The sequence below is a fragment of the Piliocolobus tephrosceles genome, chromosome 19, assembly GCF_002776525.5.
Source record: "Piliocolobus tephrosceles isolate RC106 chromosome 19, ASM277652v3, whole genome shotgun sequence".
NCBI classification, from domain to species: Eukaryota; Metazoa; Chordata; class Mammalia; order Primates; family Cercopithecidae; genus Piliocolobus; species Piliocolobus tephrosceles.
The window spans coordinates 24,095,076-24,114,106 of NC_045452.1; the positions used below are offsets into that span (position 1 = coordinate 24,095,076).

Here is a 19,031-nt window from a genome sequence, read left to right on the forward strand (position 1 = left end):
TACAGGAATAAGCCACTACTTTTATTTCTCTGCTTTCATGTATTAGGGTGATCACTGAACTGTGGGTTTTAACACTGGCTGCTGATCGCCACTCCCCAACGCTGAGAAACAGAACTGGCCAGAGAAATGCAGCGAATTCCTTCTATCCAAGTGCACATTTTTGCAGGTTTACTGTAATTGCCAACTACCTGTGATGACTGGTGACTCCAGGACACTCAGCCCATATGGGTTCCACACAAACTTTGAAGTCATCCTCTTCTTGGCCTAAGATTGTGTCTAAGGCACCTTTCTCTCTCCAGCACTTTCCTTCAGTTCCCAGGTACAAAGGGCTAGACTTAAGCCAGTGAATAGCAGTGACTATTCTTCCAGATTATTTTGGGTAAAAGTTTCAGCACCTTTACCCACCATGTGGTATTTTTATTTGCCAATTTTTAAACTCACAGTTACTACTGGCCATTACTATGAAAGAAGAATTAGAAGCAATCATCTTGGAGGACAGCAAAAAACAGAGAGGAAAGCAGGAATTCATCAAGCCTAGGACCCAGACTCTTTCCACCAAAGTTATCTGACTGAGCCACCGCTTTGTATTACCTTTTATGATCCCTCTTAATCAAGCTGATTTTTACCCCCCTTTTTCCTGGGCCTGTCTCCTCAGAGTCAGAGATGAACGAGACAAGGCCAAATTGCTCCAAATGACTTTAGAACCAATTTAAAAAAACAAGTTCCAAAACACATATGGGGTAAAGTGAGGTACTAATAGACAGTTTAGTTTAGTTACAATGGTTTATGAAGCTAGTTTCCTAGTTTCCCTGAAGGGGAGCTGAAAGTGAAGTTGCCTGCAGGAAAGTCAACAACCCTTTTAAAGATAAGTCAGACTCATCCTCTCCAATCCCTGAAGTGGCTCCCACCTCATTCTTGGGGAAACTGGTCTCAAAGGCCCCGGCTCCCATCCCATGACCTCTCTGACCTCCTCCCCTACCACTTCTCTGCTCTAGCCCCACAGTCTCCTTGTTCCTGGAATAGGCCTACCGCATATCTACATAGGAACTCTGTTCTCACCTGCACATTCTTCTCCCAAAGCCAGACAGCTTGCTCTCCCTTCCAGTCTTTGGGCCAGTATCACTCATTCCCTGGTCATTCTAGTAAAAACAGCTAGCTCCACACCTTTTCCCTGGCTGTAACTCCCTCCCCTGTTTTATCTCCTGCCTGGCCCCGTACTTACTCCAAACAAGACACATATATGCTCCTTGTTTACTGTCTGTCTCTCCCCCGACTAAAATGTAAACTCCATAAAGGGCAGAGACTGCCTGTTCCTTGTTGTAATCTTCACGTCATCACATGGGAGGCTGTGTGAATGATTAAACGGTGTAAGAACTAGGTCTCAGAGAACTAGGCTAGAACTCACATATTCAGAGATGGTGCTGTGGGAGTGACATGACAGAATTGTAGAAAGTGAAAACAGAATATGATCAACCTAGAAGCAGAGTTGGAGGATGGTGAAGACCTTGCCTGTAAAATCCCATGGGTCCAGTTCTAAGGGAAAGACCCAGCTTGAGTCCACACGAGAACTGTTAAGACTTCAGAAAGTAAATATGGATTAGAGCAGAAGATGGCCAGTAACCCCAAATTCTAAAACCTTGACCCACATCTTGAAATATTGTTAAGTCTAAAACAGCTAGACAAGGGTCTACTTCCTTAAGTTTGATTATATAGTCATGTGACCCAAAACCACCATTAAATATTCCTGTAAAATAATGTCAGAATCTAAAGGAAACAACTTCTCATCCTATTCAAAATGCCTCTGTTGCTTTGTTCCAATGAATCTGCAGGGCAGGAGGTAATAGCTATTCAAACGGTGATGATGATGCTTGACACTCTTCCAGTACTTCACATACACTAACTCATTTAATCCTCACAACACTAGCATGCTCGTTTTACAGATGGGGAAACAGAAGCAGAGTTCACAAAGCTCCTAGGCAGCAGGGCCAGGGGCAGGCCATGTTATTAACATTACACTGCCCAGCGGGTCTTCCACACGGTCAGTAAAAGATGCCAGTTGTCCTGTCAGGTCGGCCTTTGAAAGTGGGTAGTCACCCACAATAAATCTGTCCCTTCACTGCCGCCCTCTCACAAGGACCTCCATACTGTTCCAGCTGGCTCTTTACCTCCCCCATCATTCTTAGAACTATCAAGAGCAATTCTGTCTACACGAGTATTAATTTTTTCTGCTTGTGATGTGCTCCTGCTCTACTCAGTGCCAGTGGCCTTCTCTAGATAGAACAAGGCTGAATGGGGGCTAAATTGAACAAAAACATTAAAGTTAGCAGTTTAAACTAATGAAAAGTTTTCAAGAGATATTCTCTATAAAAAACTATGTTACATGTTGTTTAATTAATCCTTCTGGAAATAAAATCAGGCTTCTGAAGATCTGAGTGTATAAACAATGTTGCCACTTGCTCCATATTCTTCCTAAATAGGAGCCACCAAGAGCTAAAGGCCATTTTAAACATCAGCATATCAGGCCTCAGGCTGCCCTATCTCCAGACACGGAAAACAGATACAGGAAGGGCTCCTTCTCAGGTCTGTTCTCAGCTCTCCCAGGCAGATTCCCTGTCCTGTATGATACCCCTTGCCCTATTGTTATGGTTCTACTTTATGGAATAGAAGAAAAAAAAAAAAAATTCAAGGCCAAATACATCCTGCATGGGTACAGTCACGCTAAATATTTAGTATACATGAAGCACCTGAGTACTAGAATGTGGTTGCCCAGGTTTATCTTTTCTAGGAATGCCAAGAAAACCAATTAAGAAAACCAAGTAGTATACCCCAACAACAGAAAACGTAAACCTGGAGCTATAAAGTAAGTAATAGGCTGGGTGTGGTGGCTCACACCTGTCAATCCCAGTGTTTTGGGAGGCTGAAGTGGGAGGATCGCTTGAGGTCACTTCAAGACCAGCCTGGGGAGAAAAAAAAAATTAAAATACACAGTGTGATGTGGTATGCCTATAGTCCCAGCTGCTCAAGAGGCTGAGGTAGGAGGACTGCTTGAACTCAGGAGTTCAAGATTGCAATGAGCTATGAATGTGCCAATGTGCTCCACCCTGGGTGACAGTAACCTTGTCTCTTAAAAAAAAAAAAAAAAAACGCTAACAGAGATAATTCCAATGTTATCCCATCATCTTAAAAAAAAGCATCAGTGTTGTCAGTTTTAAAGCACTGTGATTAGTAATAAGTGCCTGAATTCCTTTGTTTAAATGAATACAAATACTAATAAGGAAAATCTGATGCCCCAAAGGAGTAAGTCACCTAAGGAACTTGCATACATACTCTAAAAAAGAGGCTGGGCACAGTGGCTCACACCTGTAATTCCTGAACTTTGAGAGGTCGAGGCAGGCATATGGCTTGGGCTCAGGAGTTCGAGACCAGCCTGGGCAACACAGTGAAACCCTATCTCTACAAAAAATACAAAAATTAAGGCCGGGTGCAGTGGCTCAAGCCTGTAATCCCAGCACTTTGGGAGGCCGAGACGGGCGGATCACGAGGTCAGGAGATCGAGACCATCCTGGCTAACACAGTGAAACCCCGTCTCTACTAAAAAATACAAAAAAACTAGCCGGGCGAGGTGGTGGGCGCCTGTAGTCCCAGCTACTCAGGAGGCTGAGGCAGGAGAATGGCGTAAACCCGGGAGGTGGAGCTTGCAGTGAGCCGAGATCCGGCCACTGCACTCCAGCCTGGGCGACAGAGCGAGACTCCGTCTCAAAAAAAAAAAACAAAACAAAACAAAAATTAGCCAGACATGGTGATGCGTGCCTGTAGTCCCAGCAACTTGGGGGGCTGAGGCAGGAGGATCGCCTGAGCCCGGGAGGCAGAGGTTGCAGTGAGCTGAGATTGCACCACTGCCCTCCAGCCCTCCAGCCCTCCAGCCTGGGCAACAAGGCGAGATTCTGGCTCAATAAATAAAGAAAAAAGAGGTCTACCAATGTACTTCCCATCCATACTAACTCTCCCTTTCCTGTTTTTCTCCTATATTCCTAACAGTTTCAGAAGGGCTGTGGACGTGTATCAGTGAGGTATAGAACTCTGTGTCTATACATTCCAGAGTCCATGTGCCAACCTCACAAACTCACTCACATAACCAGCTGCACACTTGTTCTCCCCATCCTATTGGAAGGTTGATGACCTTGCCCTCTTACAGAAAACCAACACTGGCTTTCTTTGTCCTCCTTCCTCCATATGTCCAACAACATCCCACTTCCCAATCCATTCTCTTTTTTGGAAAGAGTCTTACTCTGTTGCCCAGGCTGGAGTACAGTGGCACAACCACGGGCTCACCACAGCCTCAACTCCCAGTTCAGGCAATACTCCTGCCTCAGCCTCCCAAGTAGCTGGGACCACAGGCACGGAACCCCTGGCTAATTTTTAAAAAATAATTGGGACCATGGTTGGTTAATTTTTATAGTTTTTTAAAAATAGAGACAGTCTCACTATGCTGTCCAGGCTGGTTTCAAACTCCTGGGCTCATGTGATCCTGCTGTTTCAACCTCCCAAAGTGTTATAATTCAGCCACTGCACCTGACCCCAGCTAATTTTTTCATCCTCTTTCATGATTTTCTTATTCTCCTTCTTTGCCTTTAAATCCTCAAGATATTGACAATGATGCATCTAGTTACAGCCCTTGTGTGGGGGATATTCCCTGCTCGCCCCCACAGCCTCTCTTCACCCTACTCTGTGCCCTAGAAGGGACACTGGAGGGACAACTGACAGGCTCCACCACCCTCTGCCTTCTGACCCACTTTGGCTGGTAAAAGGCAGGAGAGGAGGAAAGTAAGAGAGGAACTTACTCTCCTGGCTCCCACCCCGAGGTTACTGAGGCTGGCTGAGACCCTCCACCAATGGCTGCAGCTCCATCGGGCAACCTGAACATACACGGCCACTTTCTCCAAGCTCCAGGAACCTCTTCATCCTCTGCCCTTCAGGGCTAGAAGGTAGTAGGTAACAACTCCCTGCTACTGCCAGGCCAGAAGACTTCACTTTCTTGTTGGTTTCCCCAAACCCTACTCACCCTGTACTGTCCCTTTATTAATCTTCTGCATTGTTGTCAACTCAGCATCATGACCATCCTCCTTCCAAGCTCTCCTCTGCAGATCAGAAGCTGAGAACTACCGTTCCAGAACCCTTTACCAGCATGGTTCTGGGTTAGAGTTTGCAATGAGAAGTGCAAGAGAGATTCAGAAGGCAAAATAAATGTAGAGGCTGACGACGTTCCCTGGAGGTAGATGCAGTACACGTGGATTCATAGCGGCTTCCCCATGAGCTCATGAGAACCACTCACTATGGCACTCCAGTATGAAATCATCAGGAACCTTCCCCATTCCAGTTTTTCCACGGTTGGGTAAAGCCTTAATTCCTGTATCAACATCATTCATACCTGGAATAGAAAACTTCTTTTCCTGAATGAACCCTGAATGATACAATTAAACACTCCTCAAATTACCCAGTCTGAGTGTGCCATCTGTTTTCTACTGGGACCCTGACAAGAATTTTTCTCATTCCTAGGATTTCAGAGTAGACTATTATCACTTGGGGAATGAGAGACTTCTATTTCATGCACTATGACATAGAACAGGGACTAAAAATCCTCCCTCAACAAAACACTTAGAAATGTCAGACAAGATGCACAGCCAAGTTGCAAGAAACTAAGAAATGCCCAAAGTCCAAAATTGGATGAGATACTATGAAGAGAGTTACAGGCAAGTGCTGGGCTCTGAATGCCAAGGATGTAGTGGGGTCTGCAGGGCTTGTTAACCACATGGCCAATGCTGAAGAGACAGAGCAACGCCTCTGGCCCTCTAGACAGATCAGTACTTAAGGACTCTGGAGAGTGTCACTTGTGGCTGTAATCATTTCTAAAAGATAACAAAATGCCTTTATTATTAGGCAGTAACCAACTCATTTTCAATGACAAAGATAATGTTGTTCTTCTTCAACTGACCCAACTGCCTATGCTCAAGAAAACCATGATCGTCCCAAGAAGTTTTAGAATAACCCCAAACTGACCTTTCACTTTGAGTCTGTATTTACCATGCTACCTCATCATGACACTACTCTCTTTCCTGTATTTGTCCTTTCCCATTCCATCCTCGTCACTGTCATTTTCATCTTTCTTGGGCTAGAATAACACTTGAAAAGTTCTCTTTCTCAGTACCTTCTTTTCTTTACCTGCCATTCTGACACCATCACACTCCCTATAGGCCCTGAAGCCCTGTGACATCTTCCCAACAATTTCTGCTCCTCCCCACCGTCTCAAATAAGCCTGCTCCACCCTCTTTGTGCCATCAGCCCACTCTCACCTTGGTCTCAACTTGGAGCCTTCTCTGAAGCATCCCCAGGCCCATGAATTCCTTCTTGCTATGTGAGATCATATAGTTCTTAAGACCTCTTAAAATGTGTCCTGCTGTATCTTAAGAGCTCCTAAAATGTGTTATCTATGTAATTTTCTCTACAAATCTTCCTCTAAGCAGAGAATGTGTTGGCTTGACCTCGCTTAGTAAAAACAAACCAATTATTCACCTTTAACCAGTATCTAAGGTATGTACTATTGATATAATAAAAATTGCTGGCCAGCCACAGTGGCTCACACCTGTAATCCCAGCACTTTGGGAGGCTGAGGCAGGCAGATTGTTTGAGCTCAGGAGACCAGCATGGGCAACATAACAAGACCACATCTCTACAAAAAATATAAAACAATTAGCTGGGTGTGCTGGCTTGGGCCTGTAGTCCCAGCTACTCCAGAGACTGAGGCGGGAGGATCACTTGAGCCTGGGAGGCAGAGGTTGCAGTGAGTTGAGGTTACACGCTACTGCACTCCAGCCTGGGTACTAGAGTAAGACTTGTCTCAATAAATAAATAAATAAACAAATGCCATTTATTAAGCAATCTATGTATGTCAGTCACTGTGTGGTTTTACCTGTATCTCAATTAATGAATGAGGGGGAAAATTTATGTAATTTTTTCCAAAAGTCCAAATTTTCCAAAAGTCACTCCTCTAGGACAAGTTGGAGCCGACATTCTGTAATTCCAACTCTTTTGATTCTAGAGCCCATAACCCTTTCTTTCACTGTACCACAAAATTAGGCAAGGAGGACCCAAATCCGTATTTCTGAAAATCCTGACACACATTTGGGTCAGATCTCTAATAACTGTGGCTATCACTTAGTTATTGCATGCCTAACACATGTAACACACTCTACCAGGTGCTTTACACAAACGTTAATGCATTTCATTCTCACCACGATCTAAGAAATGTTAGTAGTCCTTTTCATAAATGGAGACTCAGAAGTTAAATAAGCAAAAGACTCATGGTAAACAATGAGGTAAGATATGTAATATGCCCACTGCAAAACCCAGTCTGTATTTCCCAATCTGTGACATTGGGAAGCATTTTAGAAAGGAATCTTGAGGAATCTTGCTAGAAATTAGTTGACTGCTTGTACCTAGATATATCTATAACACCTGTATCATTTGATTTGTGTGTGTGTGCAAATGTGGGATCGTCCTAACTGCATCAAGCATAAAGATCTGCTCTGTGACTTAATATTTCATACTCTATGTCCTGTTTGCATATGGGCATAGCCTATATTTTTCTCAGTGGCTAAAAGTTATCTTACTGTAATAGGACTTCAGAATAAGATGAAGTGTAATGAAGGTGCTGGCTTTCTCCCTGACTTGGGAGATCAGAAGAGTCTGAAAGCAACTCAGAATTCACAAGTCAGTTCCTTGTCTAGAGGAAAAGAAACACACAAGAATGCTGCATATCTAAAAAGATTGCTTTCTGGGTGTCAAAACTCATATTAGCCATGTAAACTACAGAAAATATCCATCTTCAATCATGATCAAATATATGCAGGCAAAAACTGGAGGGATAAATTTGTAACTATTACATTTCCTGGCTAGGCGTGGTGGCTCATGCCTGTAATCCCAGCACTTTGGGAGGCTGAGGCGGGCGGATCACGAGGTCAGGAGATCGAGACCATCCTGGCTAACACAGTGAAATCCCGTCTCTACTAAAAATACAAAAAAAATTAGCCAAGCGTGGTGGTGGGCACCTGTAGTCCCAGCTACTCGGGAGGATGAGGCAGGAGAATGGCATGAACCCAACCCAGGAGGCAGAGCTTGCAGTGAGCTGAGATCGCACGACTGCACTCCAGCCTGGGTGACAGAGTGAGACTCGTCTCAAAAAAATTATCCTAAAAAATTTAAAAAATGATATCCCTTCTGGTTAGGTTAGGCTACAGCTGGTACGGGGGGGAAAAAAAGCACAGCATAAATGATTATGACTCTTTTGGAAAAGAAAACTGGTAATAAAACAATCAACCAAACAAACAAAAAAAAAAAACACAAAATACCAACATATTCACTCCAGTAATACGTATTAGAAGAAAAAACTGGCAACAACCTAACTCTTAAATTTGAAAATTGGTTAAGCAAATTATGGTATATCCACTCAAAGAAACAGTACATAATCAATAAACAATTGCAAAGATTCTAGCACCATAGAAAATTACGTAGTATCACATGAAAAGAGCAGCTCACATAAACTCATACCTGTGCTATGATTATAACTATCTGAAAATGAGGCATTCATTTAGTCCCAAGCCAAAGGGAATAATGGAGAAAAATGGAAAACTTCTGGACCATCCGGGGGGCAGCACTGTGGAAGCTGTTTTTTTTTGTTTTGTTTTGTTTTTTTGAGACAGTATCGCTCTGTCACCCAGGCTGGTGTGCAGTGCTGCAATCTCAGCTCACTGTAGCCTCTGCCTCCCAGGTTCAAGCAATTCTCCTGCCTCAGCCTCCCAAGGAGCTGAGACTACAGGCGCCTGCCACCACACCTGGCTCATTTTTGTATTTTTATTAGAGATAGCCTTTTGCCGTGTTGGCCAGGCTGGTCTTGAACTCCTGACCTCAAGCGATCCACCTGTCTTGGCTTCCCAAAGTGCTGGGATTACCGGGTGAGCCACAGTACTTGGCCAAAATGTCATTAACCTCATTTAAAAATTACAACCCTTACACTATCTCAACAGTATCAGAGCTTTATCTGTTCCCACTGACAGCAAAGTGCTGCTCTGCCCAAGGGAAAGAAATAGAGGCACAGGGGACCCCACAAGTCAGAAGCAGGAGGGAAGGGAGGAGCTTGCAAGACATGACCTCTACTTCAGGAAGCCTGGTGCCAATGCCACACACAGGGTTGTTGGACACCACAGTGCCCAGGCAAGTGTGCACACAGAATCACTAGCTCAAAGTTATTTTTCAGAATCAGGCCTAAAGTCAGCTGAATTCCATCCCACAATGGGCAGGCCTATTATTAGACATAATCTAAAACAGCCAAGAGGCTGTAAGCATCCTATCCATCACATGCTTCTGTAACTCTGCAAGGAGATGCCGTAAATCTGCTCCTGAGCCCTATCCTGGCCCCACCCCCACTCCCCCACTCCCCACCCCCACTCCACGGCTACCTGTCTTATCTTCACAGGGGCATCCCAAGATCACTTCAGATTACCACATATGTGAGCAGGATGGCCAAACAGCTCCCTGCAGAAAGGAGGCAGAAGAAGGGTGGCAGCAGTGGCATCTCTGGGCTAGAGTTCCTGTGGGATTTTCTTCAATGCTGAGCACAGGGGCTTCTGAGATGTCACTGAATTTATTTTTTCATTTAAAGGTTGTATTAATACATAATTTCTAAACCTTCAGAGGCAAAAGGGAAGTAATCAGTGTTGCCACTTATAGCCGAAAAGGATGTTCCATTTTATCATTCATTCAAATACAATTCTGAGGCCGGGTCTGGTGGCTCACGTCTGTAATCCCAGCACTTTGGAAGGCTGAGGCTGCAAGATCACCTGAGGTCAGGAGTTCAAGACCAGCCTGGTCAACGTGATGAAATGCGGTCTCTACTAAAAATACAAAAACTAGCCACGTGTAGTGGCAGACACCTGTAATTCCAGCTACTCGGGAGGCTGTGGCAGGAGAATCACTTGAACACAGGAGGTGGAAGTTGCATTGAGCCAAGATCACACCACTGAAATCCAGCCTGGGTGACAGAGTGAGACTCTGTCTCTTAAAAAAAAAAAAATAAAACATATATAATTCTGAATTAAAATTCAAAAGATATCAATGACCAATCCAAAGCAGAAGTGGGCAAAAGCTATATGAAAATTAGAGACTTTATTGAACAACCCAAAAAAGCTCAAAACAAAATGAAAGAAACAAACTAGCAGAACAAACAGTATAGCTAGATAAAAAGGGCTAGTATTATAAAGAGGTTAAGTCTCCACATATTAGTTTATAAAATTCTAATAGGTTCCAGTCAAAATCTCAATAGGGTATTAAAAAAGTTTTAAGACTGGGTGTGGTGGCTCACGTCTGTAATCTCAGCACTTTGAGAGGCCGAGGCAGGTAGATCACATGAGGCCAAGAGTTCAAGACCAGCCTGGCCATTATGGCGAAACCCGGTCTCTATTAAAAATACAAAAATTAGCTGGGCATGGTGGTGCACGCCTGTAATCCCAGCTACTTGGGTGGCTGAGGCACAAGAATCACTTGAACCCTGGAGACTGCAGTGAGCTAAGATCATGCCACTACACTCACTCCAGCTTGGGAGACAGAGCAAGAGCCTCTCTCAAAAAAATAATGATTTAAATTATTTCAAATGTACAGAAAAGCGCAATAGTTCAAAGGGCTCACATACCCTCTTCAGCGAGATTCTCCAACTGATGTTTTACATCATTTGCTCCGTTATCTTTTCCCGACCCCTTTGAGAGCAGGTTGAAGGCATGAAGCCCCACTGTTGCTCAATACTCTAGTGCGTTATTTCCAAAAACAAGGATATTCTCCTCCATAACTAGCATACAAGCCTCCACATCAGGAAATCAACACTGATACTACACTCTCAATCCAATCCACAGACCCCATTTGAATTTTGTCAACTGTCCCAACAATGTCTCTTTTTCCTTTCTGGTCCAGGAGTCTACCCCAGAGCTACATCTCACCAGTGTCAATCAATCTGGAATAGTTCCCTTTTCTCTTCCTGACTTCCATGTCCCTACCAGAGTACAGTCTTTTCATTTTGCAAGATGACCCTCAATCTGATCTGTATTTCCTCAGGACCAGACTCAGGTCATGCTTCCTTAGTGGCAATACCAGACACATGGTGCTGTGTTCTTCCCAGGGCATTGCATCAGAAGACTGATGGCAACCCAGCCCACTACTGCTGATACTTACCATATTCACCTGATCAAGCTTATTAGAGATGTAGTGTCTCAAGGCGCCACAGACCTACAGGATCAGATTCTGCATGTTAACAAGGTCACTAGCAAGTCACACACATGTTGCTGTTTGAGAAGTATCAGTGAAAGGTCTTATAAAAAGTAAGAGCCACATGGGGAAGTTCAGATTTTATTAGAAGCCTTTGGAGGGTTTTAAGCTATAGAGTGGCATGATCTGGTTTCAGTTCTCAAATGGCTCCTCTGGCTGTTTTGTGGAAAGCAGAACAGGGAGGGGCAAGGACAGAACAGGGAGTTAGTTGGTAGTCTGGTTAACGGATATTGGCTGCATGGGTGAATGTGGTGTTGATGGAGGTGGTGACACATGGTCAAAAAAGACACAGTTTGAAGTTAGAGCCAACAAAAATTGCTAATGAATCAGAAGTGGACATGAGAGCCATAACAACAATGATAAACAGCAGCAGCCAACACTAGTTAAACACAAGCCATGTGCCAGGAACCGCTCCACGTCTTTTCAGATGAAAACTCATTCAACTGTCACAATAATCCCAAGAGGTACAGGTGACAACCCCACTTTATTCAAATGAAGACAACATGGTAGAGACAGGTAGTATAGCTGCCCAAGGCCTCAGATCTGAGCTTAGGCAGTGGCTGGGGAGCTTGTACTTCATCACCATCCCTTACAGAACAACTGCAAACATGGCACCATTTATGAAGAGGAATGAAGACTGGTAACGGGAATCAAGAGTGCTTTGTCAAACATGGCAACACATGATTCCCATTGCACGTCCACATGGAAATGGCAGGGAGACAGCTGATGCAACAGGATCTCCGAGGAAAGGTGGGGTAGGGATAAAAATGGGAAGGTCATTAGCACAGAGGTAGTACTTAAAGCCAACAGAGTAGATGAGCTCACCCAGAGCAGTTTTTCAAACTACAGGCTGTGAAATCAATTTAGTGGGTCATGAATAGCACTTAAAAAAAAATGAAATAGAGCAGAATGGAAAATAACAGCATCCATGGCTCATGAAGCATAAGAACCGTTTTGTGAAACTTTTGTTTCTGTTGTGTCTGTGTGCACAAGACGGTGTAGTGTGTTTGTACTTGGCTGGTATCTGGTATGGCTGAAAAAAAGATTTAAAACCACTGGTCTAGAGGTTAACTTGGAGTGACTGATTCCTGAAATCACTCTAGCATTTAGAAGTTGGAGAAGAGGAAAAGAAGCCAGAAAAGGAGAGTGAAGAAACAGGAAGGAGGAAAGGCAGTGGGGAGCCCCAAGCAAATGTGACATGTTGGACATCCAATATGCTGGTGAGTCATGCAGTATGACAACAGAGGTGTCCATAATTATGGAATGGCAAGGTAAGCACACAGCAGTGGGAGCAGAGGGGTGAGTGACCTGTTTAAACATTAGCACAGAATAAAAAAGGGAAGGAGAGAGGTGATATTAGGATTTTATTTGAGATCTAAGTTTAAGGGAAGAGCAGGATATCCAGTCTGTAACTTCCATAAGCAGCAAATATCCAATCATTCTTTTATTGTTGTTGTTTTTAAGCATCTACTATGTGCTGGGCTGTTTACTAGACCTGGGAAGATAACCAGGACACTGTTCTATCCTGAAAAGCCTCAAACTGCAAGAGAACAACAGCTGCAGAACAGTGAAGAAAGGCTCAGAAGATAGGGTGTGTAACAGGTTTGTTGAAGGCCATGGCAATTTTCCTTTGCAACCATATTGTTCACTATTGGCCAACCAAACCCATCACTCCACACAGACCATGCACTCCGACCTCTTGATTTGTGCTTGGCCTCTCCCCAAAACACTTTCCAAATCTGAGTCATTCCTCAAGGCCACTTGGCTTCCTCACTGAAGCCTTCAGGAAAACTGCTCAGCTTGCTGATCTTGCCTTCCCCAAACAGCTACAGCACCTCTTGTCCATACACCATTACCTGGTGGCTATGTCTTTATTTCCACACTTGGTATGAATGCCTCATCTCCCCAGCTGAGCCATATATTGTTGAAGGCATGTAACAAATACGTCTCACATCTACAAAGTCCTCCAACAGCAGCCAAGCAAACACTTGTTGCTCTGCTACTAGACTTCCCCCTCCAATCCAACTTGCACTTCAGCATTTTCCTGAAAAAGATCTGAATAATTCACCCACTATTTTAAAAACTTCACTGGCTCCCAATTATTAGTACAGCACATGCAGACTTGTCTTCCAGGTGTGCCACACAGCTTTCCCCTTCCCTGCCTCCCAAACACCTTCAAGTTGAAGCAACAGCAATAAAAACAGTCACGTGCTACATAACGCATTTCTGTCAACAATGACCACGTACACAATAGTGGTCCCATCAGAGTACAACGGAGCTGAAAAATTCCCATCGCCTGGTGACGTTGTAGCTGTCATAACGCAATGTATTACCTCCTTGTTTACGATGATGCAGGTATAAACCTACTATACTGTCAGTGGTATAAAAGCATAGCACATACAACTATGTACAGTATATAATACTTGATAATAAACTATGTTACTGGTTTACATATCCTATGTGGAATTCTATGTTATGTATACTATGTATTCTACTTATAAATATTAAGTAACTAGAGCTGGGTGTGGGAGCATGTGCCTGTAGTCCTGGCTACTCAGGAGGCTGAGACAGGAAGATCTCTTGAGCCCAGGACTTCAAGTCTAGCCTGGGCAACATGGCAAAACCACATCTCAAAAAATAAATAATTTAAAAAGTTAACTGTAAAACAGCTACCACCAGGCCTTGCAGGAGGTACCCAAAAGAAGGCGCAGTGGCTCGCACCTGTAATCCCAACACTTTGGGAGGCCAAGATGGGCAGGTCACTTGAGACCAGGAGTTCGAGACCAGCCCCACCAACATGGCAAAACCTATCTCTACTAAAAATACAAAAGTGAGCTGGGTACGTTGGTACATGCCTGTAATCCCAGCTACTTGGAACGAAGGCTGAGGCGAAGAATCGCTTGAACCTGGGAGGTGGAGTTTGCAGTGAGCCGAGATGGTGCCACTGCACTCCAGTCCGGGCGACACAGAGAGACTGTCTTAAAAAAAAACCCAAAGCAAACAAACATAAGACACTGTTATCATAGGGGATGACAGCTTCATGTGTGTTACTGACCCTAAAGACCTCCCAGTGGGCCAAGATGTGAAGCTGGAAGACAGTGATACTGATTATTCTGACCCTGTACAGGTTTAGGCTAATGCATGTGTTTGTGTCTTAGCTTGTAACAAAAGTTGTTTAAAAAATTAAAAATAATTTAAATATGGCTGGGTGCGGTGGCTCATGTCTATAATCCCAGTACTTTGGGAGGCCGAGGTGGGTGGATCACCTGAGGTCAGGAGTTCCAGAACAGCCTGGCCAATATGGTGAAATCCCGTCTCTACTAAAAAACAAAATACAAAAATTAGCCAGGTGTGATGGCGTGTGCCTGTAGTACCAGCTACTCAGGAGGCTAAGGCAGGAGAATCGCTTGAACCCACGACATGGAGGCTGTAGTGAGCTGAGATCACACCATTCCACTCCAGCCTGGGCAACACAGCAAGACTCTGTCTCATATAATAATAAAAAATAGAAAAAAGCTTATAGAATAAAGTGGCTAGGCCTGGTGGCTCATATCTACAATTCCAGAACTTTTGGGAGGCAGAGGAGAAAGGACTGCTTGATGCCAGGAGTTTGAGACAAGCCTGGGCAATGTAGCATGATTCCAGCTCCACAAAATTAAAAAAACATAGCCAAGCATGGTGGCATGCACATGTAGTCCTACTCAGGAGGCTGAAGTGAGGGTTGCTTGAGCCCAGGAGTTTGAGGTCACAGGGAGCTATGACTGTACCACTGCACTCCAGCCTGGAACAGAGTGAGACCTTATCTCTAAGAGTAATAACAATCATAAAAGAAAAAAGTTTATAGAATAACACAAAGACAAAATATTTTTGAACAGCTGCACAATGAGTTTGTGGTTTAAGCTAAGTGTTATTACAAGAGTCAAAATGTTAAAAAAATTTTAAAGTTTTTAAAGTAAAAGTTACAGTAATCTGGCCGGGCACGGTGGCTCACGCCTGTAATCTCAACACTTTGAGAGGCTGAGGCAGGTGGATCACAAGGTCAGGAGATCGAGACCATCCTGGCTAATATGTTGAAACTCTGTCTCTACTAAAAATACAAAAAATTAGCCAGGCGTGGTGGTGGGCACCTGTAGTCCAAGCTACTTGGGAGGCTGAGGCAGGAGAATGGTATAAACCCGGGAGGTGGAGCTTGTAGTGAGCCAAGATTGCGCCACTGCACTCCAGCCTAGGCGACAGAGCAAGACTCGTCCGTCTCAAAAAAAAAAAAGTTACAGTAATCTAAGGTTAATAATATTGAAACAAAACTTTTAAACATAAATTTAGTGTAGCCCAAATGTACAGTGTTTATACAACCTACAGTAGTGTACAGTAACATCCTGGGCCTTCACATTCACTCACGGACTCACCCAGAGCAACTTCCTTATCTTTTATACCTTATTTTTACTGTGTACCTTGTCTATGTTTAGATACATGCAGATACATAAATACTTACCATTCTTTTACAATCGCCTACAGCATTCAGTACAGTAACATGCGGTACAGGTTTGCAGCCTAGGAGCAATAGGCTATACTACATAGCCTAGATGTGCAGTTGGCTACACCCAGGCTAGCTAGGTGTGTGTAAGTACATCCTGAGATGTTAGACCAATGACAAAAATCACTCAATGATGTACTTCTTAGAAATATTCTGTTAACTAAGGCATGATTGCACCAAAACAAAACAAAAAACAACCTACCACCAGCACCACCAAAGGTGCGTATAAATGAAAATTAAAAAGACGACTGATATTCATTGAACTGCTGACAACAGATGTTTTTGGGGTGGGATTACAGGTCATAGTCACCTTTTAGAAACAGTTTGACCAACACGTTAATTTTAAAACAAGAAATAAAAAAGAAAACTTAATAACTGCAACTACTTTTATTGAGTGTTTAAATTATGTGCAACGCAGTATTTTCTGTTTTGAAACAGTCTCCCTCTGTTGTTCAGGCCGGAATGCAGTGGTGCAATCTCGGCTCACCGCAACCCCTGCCTCTGGGGTTCAAGCGATTCTCCTGCCTCAGTCTCCCGAGCAGCTGGAATTACAGGCGTTTGCCACAACACCCGGCTAATTTTTGTATTTTTAGTAGAGACGAGGTTTCACCACGTTGGCCAGACTGGTCTCAAATTCCTGACCTCAAGTGATCCATCTGCCTTGGCCTCCCGAAGTGCTAGGATTACAGGTGTGAGCCATTGCACCCAGCTGCAATGCAATATATTATAGTCTCATTTAATCTTAATTCTATGACGTAGTAACTAGTCATTACACAGATGAGGAAACAAAGGCTCAGAGAGTTTAACTCTCATAAGGTTATACAACCAGTCAGTGAAGAAGATAGGTTGGGAACTAATAAGGAATGTGCCCTAATTTCTACCGTTCTTAGCGATATTGTGTATTCCCAGAACACCCAGCAGACACCTTTTACATCTTTTCCTTTGTTCAGCCTGGTCCTTTTGCCTGAATAATACCAGCTTTGCTGACATACCACTCACCTGTCAAGTCCAGTGCAAATCCCACTTTTCCCTTAACACCTTCCTAGAACACAAACCATGATAAGCATTACCAGAGTTATCTACCCTTCTATTTCCCCCACAGCGTGGGACCTTAGTTCTCCTACTGCCACATACAGAGCAAGCATTCAAACATTGGGTGAATTAAGCTGACAATATAAATTCTCTTTCTGACAAACATAAAGGTAACAGATGAAGACCAAAAATTTTAATCTGTGAAGAAAATTAATATCAAGAAAGGGTTTCCATAATCCCTCCCCTCATTCTCTGCTCTGAATCTCACCTCTCACTGAAGCATAAGGAAAGGCAGGTTAATTTTCACCTCTTCCAAAAAGTGGCTTTACAGAATAAATCCCACTTCTGAAGAATAAAAACTACCTAACTTGTTATTAAAAATGTAAGCAATGAGAATAAAAAGGTTTCTTTAGAGTTTTAAAAATTACTTTCAATGCCTCTGACCCTTGAAAGAAAGCACTTAAGTTTAGTACAAACGAAATGCAAAAACATGCAAAGTTACTTTCCATATACATAAACATGGAGACACAAAACCAGTGAAACAGAGACATTTAAATTCAAAATGCTCTTAACAACTGACCACATCTGAATTTATGAGCAGAAGTTGAGTCCAAACAAAAACACACTGTAAAACAAAAGTGCTGGCTAACAATCTTAGAAAGGAAATACAGGAGGGGACAAACAGATTTTAACACGTCCTTGGCCTTCCTGATCAAAACAATGAGAAATGCAGTCAACCAAAGCATTTAGACTTGATTTTACTGGCGATACCAACACCATAGGTCAACCTGTCAAATGAAGCAAAAAGCAGAACCGAGTTCTATGGGTTTAGTCCCCTACAGATAAAAGCCAATGGACCTTTTTACAGTTTATGGGGTCTTCTCCATATGGCTGGGGATGCAGGCATGGGAGGAATATTGTCTGGACGATTAACTCCTGTGAAATGAACACAGGAGTTAGGAGGAGCAGAGGTGAGTCAACACACTCTACACTTCCACGGTTGCCTCAAACTCACCACAATTCCAAAATACCAAGAAATGATGTGCTAGTTCTTGCTTTTTTTAAATGTCCATAAGCTAAAAGTCCTTCTGAAGATTGAGCTTCTCACTTAATAGCCCAAACCAATAAATACTTTGCAGGATTATTTCAAATATATTACAAACATCAAAATGCTAACTCCAAACTAAGATGAAATAGTTATTACCTTTAATTATTCAAGAAGAGCATCAAGAATTAGCAAATTAATACAGGGTCAGAAAACCTTAAAGAAACAAAAAGATCATTTTAGTAGCATAAGAACTTTGCGCCGGGTGCGGGGGCTCACGTCTGTAATCCCAGAACTTTTGTAGGCCAGGGCAGGGGGATCACGAGGTCAGGAGTTCAAGACTAGCCTGGCCAATAAGGTGAAACTCCATCTCTACTAAAAAATACAAGAATTAGTCAGGAGTTCAAGACCAGCCTGGCCAATAAGGTGAAACTCCATCTCTACTAAAAAATACAAGAATGAGCCAAGCATAGTGGCGCATGCCTGTCGCCCCAGATACTTGGCAGGAGAATTGCTGGAACCCAGGAGGTAGAGGTTGCAGTGAGCCAAGATCACGCCACTGCACTCCAGCCTGGATGACAGAGCAAGCCTCCATCTCAAAAACAAAAACAAAGAAAAGACCAGGCATGGTGGCTCACGCCTGTAGTCCCAGGCGTGGATTACAGGGAGGCTGCGGCAGGCGGATTACAAGGTCAGGAGTTCAAGATCAGCCTGACCAACATGGTGAAACCCCGTCTCTACTAAGAATACAAAAATTAGCCAGGTGTGGTGGCTCATGCCTGTAATCCCAGCTACTTGGGAGGCTGAGGCAGGAGAATTGCTCGAGTGCTCATGCCTGTAATCCTAGCTACTTGGGAGGCTGAGGCAGGAGAATTGCTTGAGTCCGGGAGACAGAGGTTGCAGTGAGCCAAGATCGTGCCACTGCACTCCAGCCTGGCCAACAGAGTGAGACTCTGTCTCGGAAAAAAAAAAAAAAAAAAAAGAACTTTTGTAAATGTCTGTAGCTCTAGACCTTATTTTAGGGTACAAGCCGTAACTATAATAACAAGGGTG

The 19,031-nt window shown here is 43.5% G+C and overlaps 1 protein-coding gene across 3 annotated transcripts in view; it reads right to left on the bottom strand.

Annotated features, from left to right (window-relative positions):
* TCF20 (transcription factor 20) overlaps window positions 1-19,031 on the bottom strand; it is a 112,040-nt gene that overhangs the window by 56,661 nt on the left and 36,348 nt on the right. The gene's annotated exons all lie outside the window — the stretch shown is intronic.